The sequence below is a fragment of the Schistocerca piceifrons genome, chromosome 2 (genome assembly GCF_021461385.2).
Source record: "Schistocerca piceifrons isolate TAMUIC-IGC-003096 chromosome 2, iqSchPice1.1, whole genome shotgun sequence".
Lineage (NCBI taxonomy): Eukaryota > Metazoa > Arthropoda > Insecta > Orthoptera > Acrididae > Schistocerca > Schistocerca piceifrons.
Genome location: NC_060139.1, coordinates 571728989 through 571748744, shown reverse-complemented (window position 1 = coordinate 571748744; position 19756 = coordinate 571728989).

Here is a 19756-nt window from a genome sequence, read left to right as displayed (position 1 = left end):
AATGGATGCAGGTTGTAGTAGTTATTCAGAGATGAAGGGGCTTGCACAGGATAGATTCGGTGGAGAGCTGCATCAAACCACATCAACATTAACAACAACATTACTTCAAAAGTTTACAATAATTTTTTATTTTTACAATGAAAACAATAATCACACTGTGATTGCAGTCTTTCTCAGTGTATTTCACTGATGAATTCTTCTCAGGTTATCAGCTGAGTGGTGGCATTGTCTCGTCACAACGTTTCAATGAGTTTTGTACCCATCATCTTCTGACGAAGGTGATGGGCACGAAACTCATTGGAATGTTGCGACAAGATGACGCCACCACCCGGCTGATAACCTAAGAAGAATTCATCTTAATCAGCCAGTATTTCCTCTCCTAAACCAACACCTTTGTGTTTGCGTAACACTTACACCCAGTGCCATTAATTATTTGTTGGCTATATTCCAGTGTCTGTCTTCCCAATAGTTTTGCCTTCTGCAGCCCCCTCTAGTTCAAATTATTCCCTGATGTTTTATCATCTTGCCCCTTCTTGCAATTAGTGTTATTCACATATTCCTTTCCACAAAGATACTGCAGAGGAGCTTCTCATTCATCTTGTTAGTCCACTTAATTGTCAGCACCATTAATCCAATTGTGTCCCAATTATATTTTTGTTAATTTTTTCACCTTTGTTACTTTTACCTTATTGTGCTGCGAAAGAAGCATTTACAGTGGAAAAGCAGTTTTTGCCTTTCTAGTTTTAATATAATACACAATGCCAAAATGTGACAGCAAGCACTACTAAGAGCAAAAGATGCATGTACATGAAAAGGTTTCTACTGAAAGAAACAGATTAAACATAAGTACAAATTATGAATCAAAAACAAAAAACAAAACATTACTGATAAATAGCAGTACACTCAACACACAGTCTCACATTACATTTCTTGGGCTGGGTATGTGCTGAAATCTTACTGTTCACTTTATTACACTACTTTTCTTCTTTTGAGTTCCCGTATTTTCACAATCATTTGGTTCATTTAATCACATAGGAGCTCACCTGTTACAGTACCTGAGAGTCACGTCCATCCAGGTCCTTTAGGGGTGGTTTGCATACCTGCTCAAGCATACCTGGAGAACTTCAAAAATTTACATGAGTGATTATATTTCAGTTTTTGTGTTTGAGTGTCCAGGCATTGTGTACAAATAGAAAATATCCCAGTACTGTTTCCTGTTACTAAATTTATCCTGTACTGATTAATATTTTGATCTATTTGTTCAGTTCCACCCCCGTTCTTGTATTCTGTCAGGCTGGAAAGCTGAGGATCTTCAATGTGTTTGTTTGAGCACTGAGAATATCTTAAATTAATTGATGGGTTCACACCAGTTGCATTTGATGCTACAAAAATGCTGGAGTTGTCATGCCATTTACATTGAAACAAAGTTTCCTTTTTTATATGGGATAATGGATAGTACCTCTTTCATCTTTCTGTATTTCCTTATTCTGTGGAAGGGGCTAATTTTCTTTGATATTATTTCCTCTCACAGTCCCAGTGCCACCAAAAGCCTGTTCTCCAAGAAAAATTAAAACAGTAATAGACGTAACTGAATAATGCATAAAAATTTGTAAAGTGCTTTGATTATTCAAATTGTTACCAGTACTAGACTGCTTCCAATGACTACCAACTCATGAATGTAACAACATATGTTCAACAATCCTTAAACAAGCATAACAAAATTATAGAATTTTATTGTTGTCCAAAAAATCAAGTATAAGCCCAGTATTGTCATATGTACCAATTATATAAAGCCGTGCACTAATGGGTTAAGTAACGCCACATCCACAGCACTTTGGTTCCCTTCTTTTCTGTTTTTCCCACAGTACATCATCTGTGTTCTAGATATATATTCTCAGACATTTCTTTCTCAAATTGATGTCTGTTTTTATGCTAATAGGCATCTTTTAACAAGGAATGCTCCCTTTGCCTGTGCTAGTACAATGTACTAGAATTGCCACAAATCACAGCAATGAAACAACTGTGATCAGCTTCATGCAGTTAAACGTGCAGCTGAGTGTGGAAAAGTTTAAACCCTTTGCATCTTCCTTCCTTTGTCTGTCATTTTATTTTGCTTCCAAGGTAGAATAATTGATCTTTTTGTCTGCTATGTGGTCCCCAGATTTTATGTAATGTTTGAAGCAAATTTCACTTCCACTTTTGTACATTGGGTCCCACTTGTCTTTCTTTGGGTTACTGAGGCCACTGGAATCTTACTTCCATTCCATTCGACAAATCATTTAATTCTTCCTCAAATTCACTGACAATAAATGGGTCATTGTGAATCCTTTAATTAATATCCTTTCACTCTGAATTTAACCCCCCCCCCCGAACCTTTCTTTTATTTCCACTATTGCTTGAGTTTTCCTAAGTTTTGCCACCATTATCAACATAATCTCCCAACTTCATCCTTGTTTGTAATCTGGATGCATCATCAGTTGCTCTGATTGTGCAATGGTTCTCTCATTTATCTGTCTTTGCTATCATTGTGATTTTGTGGATGTGTCAGCGAACAGATGCTTCCACTTGGGATGGACAGCCATTTAGCTTCACCTTCTTTGCAGTTTTTGTTGCTTTCATTCGTAAGTGACTTGAATTGCTGTATAAACCCTTCTTTTCTTCAAAATTTTTGAATTTTTTCTTTCAATGAGCAATTGAATTATTTCTTCTGTCATAAAGATTACTTCGTAGTTGCCTTGCCTGTACCTGCATTTAACTGCTCAACTTTGTTATGCCCCTTTTAAGCTTGTCGCTTCTTTTTCAACTGAATTGCCTATTCTTGTTCGATGTTAATTTTTGTTGTGTCTACTACCTGTATCACCACTCAACAGTAATTGTTCTTCTGTATTCCACTTCGTTGCACATTTGATTCTGCCTGACAATACTTACCAATTTCAGCCTACTCTTCATCATTACTAAATTGTGATCTGAATCTATATCTGTTCCTGAGTACGTCTTACCACCCAATAAATAATTTCAGTCTCTCATTTTTTCCCCTGATGGAAGCCAGCTGGTTTCTTCCCATGTATTTTTTCCCATTTATTCTTGTTTCAAAATATAATGGGATATTTAAATTTTGATTACCTGGGTCTTTCTTATATGTTTCATTTTTGGTGCCCATGGATTACAAACAGAAAACTGGAAGCTTGGTAGTTACATGTTAGGAAGCAACATCCACCTAGGAGTTGCAAAGCAAAAATCCGTTTTTTTTACTAAGTTGATTTTTAAGAACTGGATCATATCTCTTGTTGTCAACAACACAAACAAGGCTTAGACCGTAGCTACACATCGCAGCAAACTGTGTAATATTCCTTGTCTTGGTTGGTTTCTCTTCTTTCCAATTCACCTCCTGCATATGCCTCCTTCAGAAAATAAGCTACAAAGAGAAAGTATGCCCATGTTGACATCAATTTGCTGTAGATGGAGTACATTTTATCCTCCATTATGATGATCTTGACTCAGGCTGTGTATCCCCATCTCTTGATGTTGGCATGGATCAGTTATTGTTGGAAGCTCTGCTTGCTCTCTTTCTATTACAAAATGGCAAACTTCAACAAGGTGGGAACCATGTTTGACATCATTCTTAAAGCTTTTGATATTGTTCTGCAAGGTGCTTGTCAAATGGTAACTTAACAGATGGAACCTGGTATGTTAATATACACTGCAGAGCCAAAGAAACTGGTACATGTGCCTAATAGAGTATAGAGCCCTAGCGAGCACGCAGAAGTGCCGCAACATGATGTGGCATGGGCTCGACTTACGTCTGAATGGAGGGAACTGACACCATGAATCCTGTAGGGCTCTCCATAAATCAGTAAGAGTACAAAGAGGTGGAGATCTCTTCTGAACAGCACATTGCAAGGCATCCCAGATATGCTCAATAATGTTCATGTCTGGGGAGTTTTCTGGCCAGCGGAAATGTTTAAACTCAAGAGTGTTCCTGGAGACATTCTGTAGTACTTCTGGGTGTGTGGGGTGTTGCATTGTCATACTGGAATTGCCCAAGTTGGAATACACAATGGACATGAATGGATGCAGGTGATTGGACAGAATGCTTACATATGTGTCACCTGCCAGTCATATATAGACGTATTAGGGGCCTCATATCACTCCATCTGCACACACCCCACAATATTACAGAGCATCCACCAGCTTGAACAGTCCCCTGCTGACGTGAACGGTCCATGGATTCATGAGGTTGTCTCCATACCCGTACACATCCATCTACTCGATAAAATTTGAAATAAGACTCATCCCTCTGGGCAGTGTGTTTCCAGCCATCAATAGTCATGTGTCAGTGTGTCATACAGTCATCAAGGATACCAAGTGGGTCTTTGGCTCCAAAAGCCCAAATCGATGATGTTTCATTGAATGATTCGCACACTGACACTTGTTGATGACCCAGCATTGAAAATGGCAGCAATTTCCAGAAGGGTTGCCCTCCTGTCACATTGAATGATTCACTTCAGTTGTCATTGATCCTGTTCTTGCAGGATCTTTTCCCGGCCGCAGCGATGTCAGAGATTTGATGTTTTATTGGATTCCTGATATTCACAGTACACTTGTAAACTGGTCTTATGTGAAAATCCCCACTTCATCACTGCCTCGGAGATGCTGTGCCCCATCACTCATGCTCCGACTATAAGACCACGTTCAAAGTCACTTAAATCTTGATGACCTGCCATTGTAGTGACAGTAACTGATCTAACAACTGCACCAGACACCCAACTGTTTTGTCAGGTGGCAGATAAAGGAGCTGTGTGGCATCGTTATATGCAATAAAACTGTATTTAAGAGTCTTCCATTTATTACCCAGAACACAAGTCATTGCTGTGTCTTCTGTGCCAGCTGGTGTCTACTTAATCTGGAAAGCAATCCACTGAATCCAACAGTGGATTCACGACTGCCAAGAATGCTGCAAATGCTTGGAGTGAAGGTCAGTGACACCCTGGTACAATGGTTTGCTGCCCACTGATGAGTGAGGTAGGCATGACCTGTCAGTAGCCCCTTGGATATGTTGATGACCTTGATATTTGTGTTTGAGTCACACACCATTTCGGGGACTGCTCAATCCTTCACAGATCACTGCCCATGTTGCCCCTCAAGTGAAGTTCCACATCAGATGCCGTGATGTGCTGAACCTGTCCCACTGGTGTTGTAGGCTGTTAGACTCGTGTGACGCTGGAGTTTTAGGGCAGCTTCTGCCCAGGACTGGAGCCATGTGGATAGATCTCTGGAGTACCCATCATTGCTGGCTGTTGTGCTGACTTTAGAAATATATGCTAGATTTCATGGTACACAGCTATGGATCAGTGATCTTCTCATGAAGCAATCAGTGTAAGATCAACATTACAACAATCTCGCACACAAGTTGTTTCCATACTATAACCAGAGTGTCGAGTCTTAATAACATGAATGCCATTGATCCAACTGACCAAGTGGTCTAAGCAGGTGGAAATGGAGTATTCATGCCATAGAGGAGAGGCCCCGCACTAAGACATCATTCATAATGACCGAATCAGTTCTGCTGTTCAAGTTATCAGCAGTCTTCTGTTCCATTATATTTGCTTAATTAAATTGTTACAATGTCTTTAGTGCTTTGTCAGACTCCTGTTAGGTGGTGGTGGTGGTGGTGGTGGTGGTGGTGGTGGTGGTCATAAGAGACGGAGCGCAAGCTCGGGTTTGGGAAGGATTGGGAAGGAAATCGGCCGTGCCCTTTCAAAGGAACCATCCCGGCATTTGCCTGAAACGATTTAGGGAAATCACGGAAAACCTAAATCAGGATGGCTGGAGACGGGATTGAACCGTCGTCCTCCCGAATGCGAGTCCAGTGTGCTATCCTGTTAGGTGATGTTGTATCCTACCTAGTGTCTCTTATACAATTTTACGAGGTTAATCAAGGCAGTTCAGTGTGTGATCTTCTAACCATTTTCTGCTGAGTTTGCTCACAGTTGCACACACGAGTGTCGAGGTTGCTGTGTTCCCAACTGAGTAACCATGTTGAAATGTTTACACTTCCCAGCTGGTGGCTGTTGATGATACTTCCGTGTGATTAACACCAGCTATTCGAACTTAGAAAAAATCTCGCGTTTCTTTACTAATTTGTCATGTAGCATTCCTCTCTACTTTAATAAAATTCATCCTGAATTTTAATCTTTTCTCTCTTACATATTTACATCTACTTTGAACATTTTGATCTTATCCTGTCTCAATGTTATTTTTCCAGCTTGTTTCTTTTTGCTTTTTAATTTAAGTTCTTGTACTAGTACGAATGAATTCCAAAGGAACTTCGTGGGTAGTTGTTCCCTTTGCACGATTTAATCTCTAAGACAAAAGTAGACGTTACAAATAAAAGCTAGTATTGCCAGAACACTAGTGGTTAATACACTGATTGTAACAATAATTTGTTTATGCTTCTCCCGATATTTTTGCACATGCTGCAACTTTTGATCTACGGAAATTTGCCTTTTTTGTGCAATGACTATTTCATCTAGTGCCCTTAGTAAAGTGGGGTCTAAAGTGTTATTCAGGAAGCTTATCTTTTGCATTGGTAACATGCTAAAAGGTTTCTCCAGTCAATATACCATTGGTTGTGTTTCCATACCAGTACTTACAGCAGTACCTGTAATTGTAGCAGGAAGAAGAAACTTTGTTTCTCTTATAACACACTTTGTTAAATTTGCTAATAATCCATTTTGTTTTAACTTCAATTTTGTTAGCTCCATAAATGTCTTATTATTTTAGCAATTTGTTATTACTCTCTCTGGTGAAAAGGTAGACTATAATCAATCGAAAATGTGATTGCAGCATTGATACTGTTTTTTTTACAAACTGGTGGTTCCATGTTTCTGAAGAACAACTAAATTTACATGATTGCTTGTCAGTTTTAACCATCTGCACTGGACAAATGGTGATTAACTCCTTGACACAATTGCTAAGGCCTGTTGACATAAGTCTCTTTATTCTGACACAAGTAACACTTCATTAGCTTGCAATAGTACCCAATTATTGATGATTTCCATGTGAACAGATACAGATGGCTTGTAAAACACTGGTAACAAGAATTTAAACTTGCAACTGGAACTCCTATGTTTATGTACACTCGAGTTTGATCTGAGAACATTAATTTAATCCTCACTAACACCTATTTTAAGACTCATAAAAGAAGATTGTATATTTGGAAGTGACCTAAAGACACCAGAAAGTTTCAGATGGATTATATATTGGTAAGAAAGATTTCCATGGTCAGATCTGGACTCTGGCCACAATTTATTGGTTATGAACTGTAGATTCAATCTGAAGGAATTGCTAAAAGGTAGGAAATTAAGATGATGGAACCTAGATAAGTAGTGAAGGCAGCAGAGGATCAAATAGGTAAAAAGACAAGGCTTTGTAGGATCTTTGGATAACACAGGAGGTATTGAATTTAACTGAAAAGAATACGAACATTTAGAAAATGAGGTTGACAGGCTGCGCAAATCGGTAAGCATCAATGTAAAGATCGGAAGCGTGTTACACAGTTAGAGGAAAGATATATAGTGGCTACAGAACAATTAAAGAGGCCTTTGGGGAAAAGAGAAGCAGTTGTATGAGTATCAAGAGCTCAGATGGAAATCAGTCCTAAGCTAAGAAGGGAAAGCTGAAAGGTGGGAGGAGTATATAGTGGGTTTATACAAGGGAGATGAACTTGAAGGAAATATTACAGAAACTGAAGTGGATATAGATGAAGATGAAATGGGAGATACGATACTCTGAGAAAATTTGTAAGAGCTGTAAAAGGTCTTAGTTCAAAGAAGGCCCTAAGAGGATATTCTGTCAGAACTACTGATGGCCATGGGAGAGCCAGCCATGACAAAATTCCATCTGGTGTGCAAGATGTACGAGACAGGCGAAATAATCTCTGACTTCAAAAACAATGTAACAGTTCCAATTCCAAAGAAAGCAGTTGCTGAAGGGTGTGAAAATTGCTGAACTGTCTGTTTAATAAGTCATGGTTGCAGGATACTAACATGAATTCTTTGCAGAAGAATGGAAAAACTAGCAGAAGCTTACCTCGGGGAAGGACTGTTTGGATTATAGAAAAATCTAGGAGCATGCAAGGCAGTGTTGACACTGTGACCTATCTTAGGAGATAGGTTAAGGAAAGGCAAACCTACATTTATAAACTTACTGAAAGCTTTTGACAATGTTGACTGGAACACTTTGAAAATCTGAAGGTAGCAGGGCAAAATGCAGGGAGCAAATGGCTATTTATAGCTTGTACAGAAATCAGACAGCAGTAATAAGAGTCAAAGGGCGTGAAAGGGAAGCGGCGATATTATTCAATCTGTATATTGTGCAAGCAGTAATGGGGGAAAAAAAGAAAGAAAGAAAGAAAGAAAATGTAATGTAGTGAAACTAAATCAGGTGATGCGAAGGGAATTAGACTGGGAACCAAGACACTTAATGTAGTTGGTGAGTTTTGCTATTTGGGCAGCAATATAACTTATGATGGCTGAACTAGAGAAGATATAAAATGGGTACTGTCAGTGGAAAGAAAAGCATATCTGTGGCGGAGAAATTTTTTAACATTGAATATAGTTCTAAGTGTTAAAGCATTCAAAATGTGGTACTACAAAAGAATGTTGAATAATAGGTGGGTAGGTCACGTAACTAATGAGGAGGTACTGAATAGAATTAGGAAAATACAAAATTTGTGGCATAACCTGACCAAAAGAATGGATCAGTTGATAGGATAAATTCTGAGACATCAAGGGACCACGAATTTAGTATTGGAGGGAAGTGTGGGAGGTGGATGTCATAGAGGGAGCCCGAGAGATGAATACAGTAATCAGATTCAGAAGGATTTAGGTTGCAGTAGTTATTCAGAGATGATGCTCGCACAGCATAGAGTAGCATGTAGAGCTGCATCAAACTAGTCTTTTGACTGAAGAAGACAACAACAGCAGCAACAACAACAATAACTACTACTTCACAAACTGTTTACAAGTTTGCATGAATGCTGTAAAGAAACTAAATGTGACAAATGACACCCATATACATAAACACAATATCAGTTGACAAAAAGGTTATTGTCAGTTGCTGAATCACAGTCAGAGATACTGATGATGTTGCCACACAAGTAAGATTGTATGAAGCAATTATTCCTTATGCTTTGGACTTCAGACTTTATTCCAAAAGTGTTGTATTTAAAATAAAAGCAGTGTTGAATGAAAGGTGCTCAAGAGTTGCCAAAGCAGCTCACAGGGTTCCATAAATACTGAAATTGTTCATAACTAGTGATGAAAATGAATTTATGGAAATTTCAAAACTGTGTCATGCAGTCATTAAGGCAGATAATGTACAACTTCTGCACTACATGCACAAAGCAATAATTCTGCTCTCCTCATCCATGATATTTTCAGTGATGAAGTCTCTCTCCCTCTCGCGACATGCGGTAAGTAGAAAAATTCAAGCCTAAACTGTGGGGCTGGCCATCACCATGAATTATACTGTGCCATAACCTCGTGACATAATTCACTGTCAACACATGAGCATGATAGGTTGACAACAGAACATCGTTTTTAGCCTCTTCAGGGAAGGATTCTTTCACTTATGCATCAATACATGTACTCCCAGTTATCAGTATCTGTAGATAAGCACTCATCAAAATTTGTTGGTAGAGTACTTTACAGAAGTATTGTGAAGTACTTGCCTCTGTTTGCTGACATACAGCTCAACTATAGTTAGTCATGATCGATGTTGATACAAGTTGTAGGCTTGATCTGAATACCTGTGTTGCATGTTCTCTGACAGCCAATGAGTGTTCAGTAGTGATCCGAGTGCTTTCTTGTGAATGTCGTAGCCAATGTGAGCATTAAATGTGATCCGACTGAGTTATTTAATGAATTTTTGTCCCTTTTACTGCGAGACGTCATTGCTGATAATAGTGGTAAGGGACAAATTCTACATAAAAAAGCAAGAGACATGATTTGCAGGATACACACTTTCCAACATGAAGCACATGTATGGGCATAACCGCAACAGTTGCCTGGAACCAGCAGCAATGCAATCCTGGTCCATGCATCGACATGCACAAACCGCCATCTTTCATGAATCTGACTACAGTTCCAAATCCCTGAGGGGTGTCCTTCAGGATGATACTTGCGTAAGACAGTGTGTGAATTGAGTGCTGAAACATTGTGTGGGAGGAGCAAAGAATGTTGTCATAACAGGATTTTCCATGTAAGTGGAATGCTCTGTGAATCAATGTTTGTATTTCCCTAATATCTCCTGGGATCAAAATGGTGCCTACTAATTCTTGAAATACCACTTCCAGTGTATCAAGTCCCTCATAGTTCTTGTCATGATTTGAATTGACCTGAACCACAAATAAGAGCACTGATCTAGATTTCAAAGATGATAAATGTACATGGTTCCCACTTTTCCTGTTAAGAATGGTCTGTCTGATCATGATGCACAGCTAGTTACAGTATATGATACAGCTCCATACAGTAATGCAAAACAGTCCTCCAAAATAGTGCATTCAATTAACGATTTAACAATTCAAAATTTTAGGGAAAGCTTGCAACAGTTAGACTGAGATGAAGTGTACAGGGAACAGAATGCTAATTTAAAATTTAACTTATTTCGTGACACCTTTGTGAGTATATTTGAAAACAGTTTACCTACAAAAACAGTGAAATGTAATTGTAGGAAATCATGTAAAAAGCCATGGCTTACTAAAGGGATAAAAATATATTGTAAACAGAAAAGGGAAATGTATCTTACAGCTAGGATGAGTAATGATCCCAAAGCAGTGAAACATCATAAAAACTACTGCACTGTAATAAGAAAAGTTATTAAGAAGACCAGATGTATGTGTGTTATGTTTGAGATTAGCACATCTGATAATAAAATTAAAACAATTTAGAATTGTTAAAAGGGAAACAGGGCAACCAAGAGCACAGGAAGACTATATTTCTATCAAACACAGTGAAAAGTTTTTTAACAAGCAGTCAGAAGTAGAAAATATTTTTAATAATCATTTTTAAGTGTTGTAGAGAAAATAGGATTCAGCTATTCATTAGAAAATGCAAGGCAGTATATGGAAGAGGCAGTACCTATACGATTTAAAAAAATTGAAATTCAACCCACCTCTCCTACTGAAATTAGGAAAATAAATTCACTCAAAAGTAGAAGCTCACATGGAATTGATGACATTTCCAGCAGAGTACTAAAAGCTTGTTCCCAACAAATAAGTAGGATTCTCAGCCACACACGTATATCACTGAAACGGGGCATTTTTCCAGATAGACTGAAGTATGCTAGTGTTAAACCATTGTATAAAAAAGGGGATAGATCTGATGCTAACAACTACCGCCCAATCTCACACCTGACAGCTTTATCGAAAATTCTTGAAAAAGTAATGTATTCAAGAGTAGCATCACATATTTGTAAAAATTAAGTACTAACAAAATGTCAATTTGGTTTTCAGAAAGGCTTTTCAGCAGAAAATGATATATATGCTTTCACTGGTCAAATATTAAATGCTTTGAATAACCGAACATCATCCATTGGGATAGTTTGTGATCTCTCAAAGGCTTTTGATTGTGTGAATAATGAAATTCTTCTAGATAAGCTGAAGTATTGTGGTGTGAGTGGGATAGTGCACAAATGGTTTAATTCATACTTAACTGGGAGTATGCAGAAGTTTGAAATTAACAGTACAGATAGTCTGCAAAAACCAGCAGAGTCCTCTAACTGGGGAGGTATCAAGAACGGTGTCCCACAGGGTTCAGTATTTGGTCTCTTAGTGTTCTTAATATATATTAACGACTTACCACTCCACATTCATGAAGATGCAAAGCTAGTTCTTTTTTCTGATGATAAAAGTGCAGAAATCACACCCAACAAGCAAGAATCAACTGGGAAATTGCAAATAATGTCTTTCAGAAAATTATTAAGTGGTTCTGTGCAAGTGGACTCTCACTAAATTTTGAGAAAACACAGTTTATACCATTCTGTACAGTAAATGGCATAACACCATTGATAATTAAAGACTATGAACAGAAGTCGGTTGCTAAGACAGAATACTCAAAATTTCTGGGTGTGTGTGCATTGATAAGAAATTTGATTGGAAGAAACACATCGATGATCTGCTGAAATGGTTAGGTTCAACTACTTATGCTATTAGGGTTATTGCAAATTATGGTGATGGACATATCAGTACATTGGCCTAATATAACTATTCTCATTCACTGCTTTCATATGGCATCGTATTTTGGGGCAATTCATCATTAAGAGATAAAGTAATCATTGCACAAAAGCATGTAATCAGAATAATAGCTGTAGCCCACCCAAGATCACCTTGCAGACATTTATTTAAGGAACTCAAGATATTCACAGTATCTTCACAATACATATATTCACTTACAAAATTTGTCATTAATAACCCATCCCAATTCAAAACTAACAGTGAAGTGCATAGCTATGGAAGATCTTCACTATTCTGGGTTAAATCCCACTTTGGCATAGAAAGGCATGAATTATGCTGCCACAAAAATCTTTGGTCGTTTGCCAAATAGTGTTAAAAGTGTGACAGATAGCCAACCAGCAAATTAAAAGAATTTCTGAATGAGTGACACGTTCCACATCATTAGGAAATGTCGTATTCATTATCTATGGAACAAGGAGGTATGTATGTATGTATGTATGTATGTATGAGACACCAGAAAGCAATAGGTCACGAGCACTTGATATTTTATGTACTTCAGCGACATATATTAGAAAATTATATTAAGTAGCTAATCAGAGAACCGACTCATGAAAATAACCTATTAGATCTCCACATCATCAACAGACTGGATTTTCTCAACTCAGTTAATGTTGAACAGGGAGTCGGTGACCATAAGGCCGTTACATCTTTACTGAATATGGCTGTAAATAAGAATGTAAAGTAAGTTAGGAAGATATTTCTGCTTAGCTAGAGTGACAGGAAGCAGATTTCAGATTACCTTAGCAGTCAACAAGAGAATTTCATCTCGAATGCTGACAGTGTTGAGCTTCACTGAATAAAGTTCAGTAGTATTGTACAGTACACCTCAGAAAGTTAGATACCAAGCAATGTAAGAAAAGATCCACTGTGATTTAATAGTTAAGTTAGGAAGCTGTCAAGAAAGCAGAGAGAACTTCACTGCAAATGTAAATGCAGCTGAAGCCTCATAGACAAATAACTACTGAAAGTATCCAAAATTAATGTAAGGAGAGCCATGTGTGAAATGTTCAGTGGATACAAAAGTAAAATTATTTCTACTAACGTGACAGAAAATCATAAGTTGTCCAATCTTTATGCTAAATCAGTAAATGGATAGAAACCGCCTGTCATTATACTCTGAGACCATAATGGCCTTGGAACTGAGGATGACAATGCAAAGGCTGAAACACTAAAAGTCTTTTTCCAAAAGTGTTTCACTGAGGAAGGTCGCTCTGTACGTCTGCCTCCAAATTGTTGCACAGACATCAAAATGACAGATATGGAAATGAATGACCAGTGAATACAGAAGCAATTGAATGCTCTACAGAAAAAAGGCCATTAACAGAAGCACAAAACTATAAGCCTATATCTCTGATTTCAATCTATTGGTAGGTGTTTTATGCTAATGTATTATGACATCTCTGGAGACTGAACATCTCTGTAGGAATCAATGTGAGCTCTGGAAACAACAGTCATGTGAAACCCAGGTTGTTCTGCTCATCCACGAGACCCAGAAAGCAGTAGATATTGGTGCCCAGGTTGATGTCATGGTCCTTGACTTCCGGAAGACATTTGATACAGTTCTGTACTGCCGTGTAATGAACAAATTATGAGGGTACATAATATCAGGCCAGCTGTGTGACTGTGTTGAAAAGTTTTTACCAAACAGGACAGAGCATGTCATTCTCAGTGGACAGAAATCATCATATTTAAAAGTAACTTCAAGGATACCTCAAGGGAGTGTTATAGAACCATTAAGTTTCACAATATATGAGGGAGGATCAGTAATTTTTCTCTCTCTTGGTGTTGCTGCTGGATATTGATATTTCACAATAATGTAGTTTGAAGTTTGCATTACAGAGGGTATTTTGTTTTCATTTGCAGCTCTAGTGAGTGACCCTTAATTACAAAACAGACATGGCACACATATTACTGTTGTCAGCTTGTGAAGAGCAGTGAAGTGTATTTTGATATTATGGGCCAAAGGGCATAAACTGAGTGAAATACACAGAGATGTGTGTCTTTTATGGGAGTGACTGTATGGACCAAAGCAATGTCTCCTGGTGGTGTGCATTACTCCAAGAGGACTGTGTGAACCTTAGTGATTTGCCACGCTCTACGTGACCTGTCACAGCTGCAATGTTGGCACCAATGAGGCACCCATTTTGAACAACCGGCGAGTGCAACTGCGAACTGTATCACAATAGTTAAACATTTCCTACGGTGCAGTGTGTGCTATTGTTCATGACACATTGAAATTTCATAAAGTTAGTGTTCACTGAGTGCCTAATAAACCTGACAGATTACCCCCAAGGGCCAGCAGAGGAGGACAAACCTGGATGGCTTAACGTGTTATACTACAGAAGGGCATGACTTTCTGAAAGGCATTGTCAGTTGTGATGGATCATGGGTGTACTACCACGATCCCAAAACCAAGCAGGCCTCTATGGACTGGTAATGTGCTGGTTCCCCATTGCACAAAAAAAAAAAAAAAAAAAAAAAAAAAAAAAAAAAATTCAAAGTGACTCAATAGTGTGTGTTAAGTGTTCTGGAATATGCATGGTGAGTTATTGGTAGGTTTTGCTAAACACAGGACCACTGTGCATGCTGCACCATACATTAAAACTTTGGTCAAGGTGTGTAGTGCCCTTCATTACACATGGTACAGCATTAATACTGACAGTGCCAAACCTCTTCATGTGAGAATGCTTGCCCCCATGTTGCTGCTCCTGTTTGTGAGAATACTGGTGGATGCTGAAGCATCCACCATACAGCCTGGACCTTGCATTGTCGGACTTTCATCTGTTTGGTACCATGAAGAAACTCCTGGCCAGCCAATGCTTTGCAACATATGTTGTTGTTGTTGTTGTTGTTGTTGTGGTCTTCAGTCCTGAGACTGGTTTGATGCAGCTCTCCATGCTACTCTATCCTGTGCAAGCTTTTTCATCTCCCAGTACCTACTGCAACCTACATCCTTCTGAATCTGCTTAGTGTATTCATCTCTTGGTCTCCCTCTACGATTTTTACCCTCCACGCTGCCCTCCAATACTAAATTGGTGATCCCTTGATGCCTCAGAACATGTCCTACCAACCGATCCCTTCTTCTGGTCAAGTTGTGCCACAAACTTCTCTTCTCCCCAATCCTATTCAATACTTCCTCATTAGTTATGTGATCTATCCATCTAATCTTCAGCATTCTTCTGTAGCACCACATTTCAAAAGCTTCTATTCTCTTCTTGTCCAAACTATTTATCGTCCATGTTTCACTTCCATACATGGCTACACTCCATACGAATACTTTCAGAAATGACTTCCTGACACTTAAATCAATACTGGATGTTAACAAATTCCTCTTCTTCAGAAACGCTTTCCTTGCCATTGCCAGCCTACATTTTATATCCTCTCTACTTCGACCATCATCAGTTATTTTGCTCCCCAAATAGGAAAACTCCTTTACTACTTTAAGTGCCTCATTTCCTAATCTAATTCCCTCAGCATCACCCGACTTAATTAGACTACATTCCATTATCCTTGTTTTGCTTTTGTTGATGTTCATCTTATATCCTCCTTTCAAGACACTGTCCATTCCATTCAACTGCTCTTCCAAGTCCTTTGCTGTCTCTGATAGAATTACAATGTCATCAGCGAACCTCAAAGTTTTTCTTTCTTCTCCATGGGTTTTAATACCTACTCCGAATTTTTCTTTTGTTTCCTTTATTGCTTGCTCAATATACGGACTGAATAACATCGGGGAGAGGCTGCAACCCTGTCTCACTCCCTTCCCAACAACTGCTTCCCTTTCATGCCCCTCGACTCTTATAACTGCCATCTGGTTTCTGTACAAATTGTAAGTAGCCTTTCGCTCCCTGTATTTTACCCCTGCCACCTTTAGAATTTGAAAGAGAGTATTCCAGTCAACATTGTCAAAAGCTTTCTCTAAGTCTACAAATGCTAGAAACGTAGGTTTGCCTTTCCTTAATCTTTCTTCTAAGATAAGTCGTAAGGTCAGTGTTCCAGTGTTTCTACGGAATCCAAACTGATCTTCCCCGAGGTTGACTTCTACTAGTTTTTACATTCGTCTGTAAAGAATTCGTGTTAGTATTTTGCAGCTGTGACTTATTAAGCTGATAGTTCGGTAATTTTCACATCTGTCAACACCTGCTTTCTTTGGGATTGGAATTATTATATTCTTCTTGAAGTCTGAGGGTATTTCGCCTGTTTCATACATCTTGCTCACCAGATGGTAGAGTTTTGTCAGGACTGGCTCTCCCACTGCCGTCAGTAGTTCCAATGGAATATTGTCTACTCTGGGGGCCTTGTTTCGACTCAGGTCTTTCAGTGCTCTGTCAAACTCTTCACGCAGTATCATATCTCCCATTTCATCTTCATCTACATCCTCTTCCATTTCCATAATATTGTCCTCAAGTACATCGCCCTTGTATAGACCCTCTATATACTCCTTCCACCTTTCTGCTTTCCCTTCTTTGCTTAGAACTGGGTTTCCATCTGAGCTCTTGGTATTCATACAAGTCATTCTCGTATCTCCAAAGGTCTCTTTAATTTTCCTGTAGGCGGTAGCTATCTTACCCCTACTGAGATAGGCCTCTACATCCTTACATTTGTCCTCTAGCCATCCCTGCTTAGCCATTTTGCACTTCCTGTCGATCTCATTTTTGAGACGTTTTGCCTGCTTCATTTACTGCATTTTTATATTTTCTCCTTTCATCAATTAAATTCAATATTTCTTCTGTTACCCAAGGATTTCTACTAGCCCTCGTCTTTTTACCTACTTGTTCCTCTGCTGCCTTCACTACCTCATCCCTCAAAGCTACCCATTCTTCTTCTACTGTATTTATTTCCCCCATTCCTGTCAATTGCTCCCCTATGCTCTCCCTGAATCTCTGTACAATCTCTGGTTCTTTTAGTTTATCCAGGTCCCATCTCCTTAAATTCCCACCTTTTTGCAGTTTCTTCAGTTTTAATCTACAGGTCATAACCAATAGATTGTGGTCAGAGTCCACATCTGCCCCTGGAAATGTCTTACAATTTAAAACCTGGTTCCTAAATCTCTGTCTTACCATTATATAATCTATCTGATACCTTTTAGTATCTCCAGGGTTCTTCCATGTATATAACCTTCTTTCATGATTCTTAAACCAAGTGCTAGTTATGATTATGTTGTGCCCTGTGCAAAATTCTACCAGGCGGCTTCCTCTTTCATTTCTGTCCCCCAATCCATATTCACCTACTATGTTTCCTTCTCTCCCTTTTCCTACACTCGAATTCCAGTCACCCATGACTATTAAATTTTCGTCTCCCTTCACAATCTGAATAATTTCTTTTATTTCATCATACATTTCTTCAATTTCTTAGTCATCTGCAGAGCTAGTTGGCATATAAACTTGTACTACTGTAGTAGGTGTGGGCTTCGTATCTATCTTGGCCACAATAATGCGTTCACTATGCTGTTTGTAGTAGCTTACCCGCATTCCTATTTTCCTATTCATTATTAAGCCTACTCCTGCATTACCCCTATTTGATTTTGTGTTTATAACCCTGTAGTCACCTGACCAGAAGTCTTGTTCCTCCTGCCACCGAACTTCACTAATTCCCACTATATCTAACTTCAACCTATCCATTTCCCTTTTTAAATTTTCTAACCTACCTGTCCGATTAAGGGATCTGACATTCCACGCTCCGATCTGTAGAACGCCAGTTTTCTTTCTCCTGATAACGACATCCTCTTGAGTAGTCCCCGCCCGGAGATCCGAATGGGGGACTATTTTACCTCCGGAATATTTTACCCAAGAGGACGCCATCATCATGTAATCATACAGTAAAGCTGCATGCCCTCGGGAAAAATTACGGCTGTAGTTTCCCCTTGCTTTCAGCCGTTCGCAGTACCAGCACAGCAAGGCCGTTTTGGTTATTGTTACAAGGCCACATCAGTCAATCATCCAGACTGTTGCCCTTGCAACTACTGAAAAGGCTGCTGCCCCTCTTCAGGAACCACACATTTGTCTGGCCTCTCAACAGATACCCCTCCGTTGTGGTTGCACCTATGGTACGGCTATCTGTATCGCTGAGGCACGCAAGCCTCCCCGCCAACGGCAAGGTCCATGGTTCATGGGGGGGGGTTGCAACATATGCGGAACTGAAATCAGCAGTCCACAGATGACTTTACTCCAACCAGATGGACTTCTATGAACTGGGAGTATTGAAACTGGTACCATGATGGGAGAAGTGTGCTGAGGACGTTGGTGACTATGTAAAAAAAGAGGTAAAATATGTAAATTCATTTGTAGCTTTTTTATCTTGTTACTAATTAATGGTAGTGAAATTAATGTGCATCACTTTCTGATCTTCCCTGATATGAAAATGACTTAGTGGATAGTGTAAGAAGTTTCATGAGGCTTTATCGGGATGATGCTGTTGTATACCTAGTAACGAAATGCAGGAAGACCTACAGAGAATACACACTTGGTGCAGGGATTGGAAGTTGACCTTCAACATGAATTAATGTATCATAGTGCTATTAATAGGCGGAAAGACCCATCACCATATGATTACATGATTGAAGAACAATCACTCTAAACTATCCTTAGATGGACAGCACATGATAAAGTCAGCTCCCAGAGTACAATGAAAGAAATATATTTATTGGTAAACACGTAAATGAACAGTTCACAATTCTGATGTGAAATAGAAAATTGCTACCTCTGGTAGTATAATAGTCTCTCAAATGGAGTTCAGCTTGATAATGTTGGTCAGTGTCCAGTCAATGTCCTAGACAATGTCTGGATTCGTTGAGCACAATGGGAACCAATGCTCGGACAACAGCAGCCAGGTGGTGACGTCTTAGGTAATGTCTTGGAGGTGTCTAGGTTGGAGTCTGAGGTCACACTGAAGTGATGTATGGTCAGAATCCTGAACTGCACTGGAACTGCTGCTACTGAATGCTATTGATTGATGGCCTGCAGGACACAACCAGTGTAGAGCCTGGAGCTTGAGCGAATGCTACTGAGTAGTGATCACACAGTGTTTTAAATAATCCAGTGGAAGGATTTCCGTGAGGTGTCACATGACTCTTCGGCACACAGTAGTGCTATGCTCGCAGTGCCGTAGTTGGATGTGTCCGTTGGTAATGAGCAATGCTGATGCCTCTAGTGGATCTCAGTGAAATCTAGTATGTTAGGCCACATGCGACTAGCATCGACGGATAATGCCAGGGGTATGGCAACCCGCTGGTCGTAGGTGTATTTACCAGTGGTGACGGTGTCCAGGTGACTGACCTGACCACAGTCAGTCACACAAGTAGACATATCCATAAAATATCTAAGATTATACAGATAGAATGATGTAACGTGGAATGACCACATGAAACTAATTATAGATTAAGATTCATTGGAAAAATCTGTAGAAAATGTGATTCACCCACATAGGTAATAGCATACAAAACCCTTGTTCAACCAATACTTCAAT